The following is a 9,066-nucleotide window of genomic DNA, read 5'->3' as shown; positions in this document are numbered from 1 at the left end:
ATTTATTGGCAGAATCGTGAGGAAGAGAGTTAATTATTACTTATCACCAGAACTCCGTTGCTTGTAATACTATTATTATCATTATTATTATTATTATTATTATTATTATTATTATTATTAATATTATTATTATTATTCATATTATTACTATTATTATTAATATTACTATCATCATGATCATTACTATTATTATATTAATACTGTGATTAACGTTAGGGACTTCGTTGTTTGCTACCCTCAACCTTGGTTTCTCAAACATCAACGCGTTGATTATCATTGCCGATATATATACGTATATATATATATATATATGTATATATGTATATATATATGATCTCTCTTTCATCTCTCTCTTTTTCTCTTTTTCTCTTTTTCTATTTATCTATTCCTTTTTTTTGGGATCGTTTTTTCTTATTTTGAAACTCTTAAATGATTTCCTTACTCTAACAAATTGTTAGTTTTATATATATATGTATATATATATATATATATATATATATATATATAATATATATAAAAGAGAAATCGAAAAGAGAAAAAAAAAGGATAAGTTCTCTCGTGCAACGCGTTACGACGCCAAATAAGGTATAATAAATGATAGCTTTAGGCGTAAATATCGTACGATGTATAAGAGCAGACGATTTCAAGGTCGGGAGGACTCCTACTCAAGGTAAACGAGGGTGTTCGTGTTACGATTGTCTGGTAGTCGCTCGCCGTCCGCCTTTCCATAAGAAGCGTACGAACGTTGTACGTCAACTAAGTGCGTCTGCGTACGTGCGTGCGTGCTCTCGTTGCACTTATGTACATCTCCTTTTCTATCTTTACGCCATGTTCCTTGCATCTTCGTGCATAGAAAAGAGAGAGAGAGAGAGAGAGACAGACAGAAAGAAAGAGAGAGAGAGAGAGAGAGAGAGAGAGAAAGGGAAGGAAACTAGATCATTCAGAAGCACGTCAATTCCATTTTAATTTATCACCGATTTAACATTACCACGATTCACGTTGAATTCCTTTCTCACTAAACCGGAAATGAGATCTTCATTCCTCAAGTAATCGCATGCAAATTTCTTTTCCTTTTTCCTTCCATTGTTCAACTATTTCTCTCTCTCTCTCTCTCTCTCTTTTCTCTCTCTCTTTCTTCCTCTCTTTTTCTTTTTTTTCTTTTTTCTTTCTCCATACGATCGAACGTACAATAATTCTCGGAATCTTTTACCAACGGGCTTTGCACTCGAAGGACCTCGAAGTCCTTCATTTATCTTGATATCGAAAATCTTCTTAGAGGTAGAGTGTATATAATTACAGGTATGAAGCTGTCCGAACCGTGAGGAATTTTTTTTTTGTCTTTTTTCTTTTCTTCGTTTTTGTTTTTCTTTTCTTTTCTTTTCTTTTTTTTTTCTTCTCCTTTTAATCTCCGTTTTCGAAATATATTTCGTACTTTCGCACGAGAGACCTTTATGAAGCGAAACGCGGTCATAATTTTTCGATCCGCGAAACGGCCTTTCTCCTTTCGCGAATTTTTTCATGCTCGTAGCAGAAAAAAAGAAAATGCAATTATAAAAAATGCAATTATAGATTTCATATATGAGAGAGAAGAGAGAAAAAGAAAGAAAGAAAGAAAGAAAGAAAGAAAGAAAGAAAGAAAGAAAGACGTACTAAGATCTTTTTACTTCGATTGATTCGCAACGAAGCGAAGCAAATAGAAAAAGAAAAGTCCGCTCTGCGTTCAGTTTGTTGCTTTCGAATGTAAGAAATGTGATAAAATCTTGTTTCGTTTCGTATCAGAATCTTTTTTTTTTTTTATTATTATTATTATTTCTTTTTATCCCCCTTCTTTTTTATTTTATTTTATTTCACTTTTATTTCCCCTTCCACGATTTCTTTTATCGCAGTACTCTCGTACAGAAAAGAATACTTACCGTTTAGAAGATCGAAGAAACGCGATAAAAGCAGCATACGTAATTGCAAATCTTTTCCACCGATCGACGGAGAAAGAAAAATTCGATAAATGATGAACGAATCGACGCGAAAAAGGATTTTATCTGGATACATTTCGTTGTAATCGTGAATGCTATAAAACATCGTTGATAATAAAATAATCTAGAAGACGTAACAAAAAAAAAAAAAAAAAAAATAAATAAAAAGAAAAAAAAAAGAAAAATAAGAAAGAATATTGTAGTGGGATCAGACATCAAGAGAGTTGTTTTAAGAGAGAGCTGTAAAAAATAATTTGCCTTTCGAAAAATAATTCAATTGGTATTGTGATTAAATTATATAGAAGTTAATAATAAGCTCGCGATAATTTTATATATACGTGAAAATATATACATACATACATACATACATACATACATACATACATACATACATACATACATACATACGTACGTACATGTATACATACATACCTATATAAAAATATACATACCTACGTACATACATACATATGTAGGATTACGTGTTTAAGCTCGCGGTAAAAAGAGAAAGCTCCATACGTCGCGAGCAAGTAAGTCAAATGAAAATAAGAATAGAGGAGTATAATATACCCTATGCTTTATAAAACAACGCAGAACTAAAAGGAAAACTAGCCGCACAACGTTTTCCCCACGTTGTACCAATGACAAGACTATTGATGTTACTAAAACTCGGAAGTAAGAAACAGAATAAAGATATCCCGGTCGATCACGCATACGTATGTATATTACGTTTTAGCTAGTTACACGATAGTCTTATATGATAACTATGTGAATAAGAGTGATAGAATTCGAGGGAGAGAGAAAGTGAAACGTCGATATGAAAAATACGAGAGAGAGAGAAAGAAAGAAAGAAAGAAAGAAAGAAAGAAAGAAAGAAAGAGAAAGTAAAATAAAGCGCGATAGAGAAAACGAGAGACTGTAACACGTTTCTATATAGTAATTATGTATATGTACGATGCGATAAGGCGTTTGTATGATAATTAAGAATTTCGTAATTATTCGCTAGAAATAAAAATTGTGGCGCGTTATATAGACGACGTATATATACATATACATAAACACATAAGTAAAATATATGTGGCGAGGTGCTTCAAAGTTCGTTGAACGCGCCTCCTTGCCTTGTGAACTTGCTCCTAATCTCGTCGTAATGTCGATCAATCGACGAAATCCTTCTCCTTCATTTCTCTAAGTCAGGTCGAAGAGAATTTTCTGTGTGAGATCGCGTGTATGTATGTATGTATGTATGTATGTATGTATGATCTGTGTGTCTGTGTGTTGTCTATTGTGTATCTTCGTCATGTTGCTTGGATCGATCGATGGCCGATTCGATCGTTGTCCTTTGTTAGTTCATTTTACGATGTATGAGATCGATATACGTACGTACATATATATATGTATACATACAAAGAAACAACAAACGAACAAATAAACATACATACATATAACATGCATACATATATACATACACATATACATACGTATATAACTTATTCAGGTATAGAATCTTTATATCCAGATTCGTATTCGGCACAAAGTGAACGAACGAAGGTACTCGAAATGTTTTGTAAGTAGGATGATCAAAGAGAAAAGGAGAAAGAGAGAGAGAGAGAGAGAGAAAGAAAGGGGAAAATAAAAATGTAGAAAGAATCGGAGTATTATACCGATCGATTCTTTTTGACGATAACGAGAACGATCGATTTCTTTTTCTTTTTTTTTTTTTTTGCTAAATAGCTATGAATACACATTTTACCTCTCGTGTTCCTTCGCTTTCGGAGATAGAACATCTATCGATTTGTACGCGACATCGCTTATACATACATATATACATATATACATACATACATAGATACATATAATGAAATATTTGTACGTTATTACTCGTCAAGCCGTTCCTCCGACACTGTGCATTTCATTGGCCCGCGTATCACCTTTTACCGTTTTTCTCGTTATATCGAATCGATATATATGTATATGTACACATACACTCACACACACACACACATATATATATATATATCGAAACTTTGTATATATCATTTTTATCCCTGTGGTTGAGAGTAGTTACTATTCGATGAGTGGTATGTAAGTACGTTCTTGCCGGCGCAAAATACTTAAAGTAAAACTCGTTCACAGGATCCAATGACAATACATTAAAGTTATTAAAATCTTTGTATTTTTTCGTTTTTCTTGGGATCGTGTACTTACTTACAAAGAACACGATACGTACATACATACATACATAAATAAAATAAACATTCCGATAAAATTCACAGTGCACGAATATGTCGGTTTTATTTGCGTTCGATCGTCGTGCAATAGCGTGTATATATGTAGTTACATAGATGCATATGTGTAGTATGTCTCTATGGAAAATCTGTATTTAAACGAAAAAGAAAAAGTTAGTAAAGAGGAGGAAGAAACGAAAGAAGAAAAGGGAAATAAGCATGCTGCCACTTGTAATTTCGCGACACTCGCACGAACGTTTGTAATGTTGAAGAAGAAGAGGAGGAAGAAGAAGAAAAAAAGAAACAAAACGAAACGAAACGAAACGAAACAATACAAAAAAAGAAACAGAAAGAGAAGAATTATTCTACAAAAGGCAAAAGTACAAGACGCGTCTCTCACACATAAACAATACGTTACGATGTATTGAATATAGTCTGTATACACATATTCTATACATAACACGGATCATTACGGATACATACATTTAACCTTTAAGGAATATTTACTGATACACAGGTTTCTTCGGTCACTGCGTGTATACAAGCCCTAATCGCCATTTTGCTGAAACGTTATCGTTTGACTTCCTACGATAACGTTTTTGTATATCCTAGTTTTTTAATCGATCTAATGGCGAGAAACAACTTTTCCTACAATTTTCACTGTAAAATCATTGGGAAAATTCATTCGCTCTCATCGCCATAGCCGCTGCAAACGACAACGAAAAATGTTCCGGAAAAAGAAAATCCTTCGTACGAACGTCCTTCCTCGTTTTTCGTGCACGCACATACACATACCTACACACGTACATGCATACCTACATACATACATACATACATATTTTATTAAATTATTTGTATTTCTTGCGTTCTCGTATTACATTTTTTATTATACTTATTAGATTAGGTTTAATGTTTAATTAAAAACAAATGCTTTTCTCGAAGCATCGATATCTCTTCGTGCAATTTATATTTTATTAGTCGGAAATCGATTGCAGCGGCAATAATTCCGAAATCGAAGGAAGAGATACACACACACACACACACACACACACACACACAGACGTCCATCATCGTCATCGTCATCGTCATCGTCATCATCACCATCACTCTGCTCCTCCAAAAAATATTATTTACGAGCTAAGTTCTTAAGATTAACTTGATAACTCTCTTCCTTTATTTCCTTTTATTTTATTTTATTTTTTTTTTTTTTTTTTATTTCCTTTTATTGTATTTTCTTTCTTTTTTTCTTTCGTCTTTTTTATTTAAGTGACAATGCAAAGTTTGATCTCTTACTCTGGTACATACACACGTCATTATTATATATAAGTATTAATTAGGAATGTTATTAATCAGGCAAAACGGAGCTAAATGCTGTCGTTGCGTTTGATTTTAAACCGTACATTTGCTTTCCTTGCGAAAACGATCATGAGAGAACTGTGTCGTTTATGTCGATCTTCAGCGTCCAGATTGTAATATCTTAATATGTATGTATCGTTCGAAGGATCGACACGAGTAAGAATGCGTACTAAACGAAAATGCAAACAAAATAATTCTCTCCGGAACACAGACAGTAAGCCTTTATTTCATTAACTTGTAAAGCGTTCTCGCCAGGCGCCATCGAGCGAAAACGCGAATATTTCTGAATTTTCTTTTTTCTTGTTTTTTTTTTTTTTTTTTTTTCTTTTTAAAGGAACTGCGCTCCGACTTGATTAAGAAACGAAATATAAATGCTGCTTATGACAGTTTGAAAAAAAAAAAAACAAAACAAAATAAAAAAGAAAAAAAATATTAAATATTTCAAACACCAATGCCTTAAGTTCTTTGAGCGTTTGTCCTATCCGCTCTCACGTTGTAATTTGTTAAAAGAGAAAAACCGAAATCCGATTATCGAAATAAAAGAGAGAGAAATATGAGATAAAATGATACGAGACGTGTTTTCATTGATAATCGAGATGTGTAAAATATTATGACGAAGTGTCCGATGCTTTTGAAATTTTTGTGAATGACAAACCGAATTCAATCGAATTGACGAATTGAAGTTGAACTCGTACAGTGATGATCGAATACATATTAAAATAATTGTTAAAAACATGCAAGAACTGTTTGTTCTATTGCCTAAAAGCATACTGCTTTCGCTCTGCATATTGTGTTATTCCTTTTTTTCTAAATTCAAACTATATTAGTTATCTATTCTTTTTTTTTTTTATGAAATGTGCAATGATCGATATCTCCAGACATTGAAAAAAAAATGTGTTAGCTAACAGGTGGTCTCACTTTAGAATGACATTGTTCGATAGAAACTTCGTCGAGCGATGATTCGATTAAAGGGTAATATTAAAAACGATTGTTTTATATCGATGTTTGAAATGACTTTAACTCATAAAAGCTAGCAGAGGAAATGATAAAAAGAAATAATACGAATGTAAAAATTATTATTATTGTCATTATTATTATTTAAAATTTAGATGAAAAAATATGAGAAATCAATTAGCGTTTGAAGAGAAAAAAAGAAAATCAGTGTTAACTATTATCAATTAAAAATTTAATTCATTAAAAGAATGGTCACCCCGTGGAGTGAAATTTCATATCCGATGATAATTTTTAAAGGTTAATAATCCTTGACATTCGCGTCGAATAAACATCCATCTCTCACTTTTCCCTACTTTTTGCTGCTTTTTCGCACGAAAATACGTAACTCGAGTCGACGATGATCTCTCTGGGCGCATTAGTGTGTAAATAACTGGATAATAATTATGGCCGCTTAACGCGCGAAATGCGCTCTGCGAAGAGATCGTTGGATAAAATGTTCCTTCGAAATCGAGGTCATAAATTCTATTGCCGTGTTATATTCACGAAGAGAATTCATTTTTACATTTAAAAAGAATTTCTCTTCTCGTTTCGTTCTTTTCTTCGAATTTTATTTCTTACGAAAGTAAAAATCCTTTTGTTTAACAAGAAGAACGATGTTCAAACTTCGGCGCGTAAACTTTTGAACAAACGTCGAAGCAGGTAAAGTAATAATAGTTAAATAATAGCAAATACGAAGGAAAAGTTTTAACAATTTCTTGCATTATCAGGTAAAATTTTCTACGTTAAACATATAAATGTTAAATAAATGATTATTATATTATTATACGCGAGCCTCTTTGTGTAGCTGGTATAATGGAAAATTTTCAAAAAATTTCTATTGGATCAGGCTGCAATTATCTGGCAACCGACTTTTCCGGGTCGGATGTATTTTTAATCCTTCCATCGAGATGTGGTTTACGACTCTGACGTCAAACAGCCAAAGCGTGGATGATTTGCACACGGATACTTCGGCAAATCGCCAATACAAAGATCGATCGATCACGATGAGTCTCTAGTTGCTTTTTGACGGATTAAAGTAAATAACATCGTCTTTTTTTTTTTTTTTTTTTTTTTTTTTTTTCAACAGATCGTTCGAATCTATTGTCCTTTCGATCGTCCTTATCTACTTTATTTATACCTTAATTTTTTTTCTCGAATGATTATCGAGCGAATATGTCGTTAAATTTCTTTTAAAAAAATTCGATTGTTCGATCAGTTGACCTAATTCTATGTATGAATTTAAAACGTTATATTTTACGTCTTCCTTCACACGAGAGAGACAAGACTCGAGTTCTCGCTCGAACAATGATCCCGAAATGTTTCCGTACTCGTCGGTGGGTAAACCGGTCTTTTAAGAGGCGAGCAAGGAGATCGAACCCATGACACTGTTCCTGTCTCTTGGTACCGACCACTTATTTTCGGTTCGTACGAATTCAATGGCAAGCGACGTTGGCCATTTGCCAATGGTGCCTCGACTAACTGCCGTTGTTCTATCTTTTAAATAGTCGTCTATCCCGTTAAAGTTTCTTTGAACTTTACCAACGAAGTGACGATGTACGGAAGAAATATGATTTGGCTGTAATGAGTCACACCAATGGATACGTGTAATATTTTCCAATGACGAGGAACCTTAACAGATCTCCATTTTACGAGTGATTAATATGTATCTAATCTCACAGATTGTATGTTAGTACCTTTTTTTTCTCTAATAAATTTGCAAATAATTATTCGAACTTTTTTTACTATTGAAAGGAAAGAAGAAAATATTCTTTATTTAAATAAGAAGAAAAAATAATAATACGACGACTACTATTAATCAATCTAATAGTTGCATAATAAAGAGAAATTGTATTGCGTTTTGGATTTACTTTCGTAAAAACATATCGATCGATTAAGTTTCAAATAAATAGTAATGAAATCTAACGCACCGTGGCGCTTCTGTCGCCGAATGTATTCTATGACGCCATGAACGTATCTTGATGTTCTCGATCTATTCAACGTTTCATATATCGTCTAGTTTATTAGGAATTTATTAAGAATACGAGAACATTGTTAAAAATAAAACAATGTTTATTATCGGGATGTGTTACTTAATAATTCTTTTATATTAGATGAAATGTTATCGACGATTGTTTTTGTAACGTGCTCATTGGTTATTCCCTTAGTCCGTATATAATAAAGACCAATAAGAAAACGCAAAATTTTCTGTTGGGTTATAATACATTCGAATTATTGTCACGTGATTGTTTTAAAGTAATTTTATTTATTTTAAACGTTTGTTACAATGAGTTAAATGTCAAACGAATATATTTTTTGTCAATATAGATAAAAATAAGTTTTTCATACCTCGTCTAATATTTTTACGATATAATTTTTCTTAAGTTAACGAGAGTCTTACATCTAACCAATCGTAAAGTGATTGTTTAAAATGTTTGGAAGTTATTAAAAGTATTTGTTCAGTCTTTCCGAAAATTTAATACCCATAAACTTTGTAATTCTCTCTCTCTCTCTCTCTCTCTCTC

This window comes from Vespula pensylvanica, chromosome 10 (assembly GCF_014466175.1).
Source record: "Vespula pensylvanica isolate Volc-1 chromosome 10, ASM1446617v1, whole genome shotgun sequence".
In the NCBI taxonomy this organism is placed as follows: Eukaryota; Metazoa; Arthropoda; class Insecta; order Hymenoptera; family Vespidae; genus Vespula; species Vespula pensylvanica.
Note: the sequence above shows the minus strand (reverse complement) of the source record.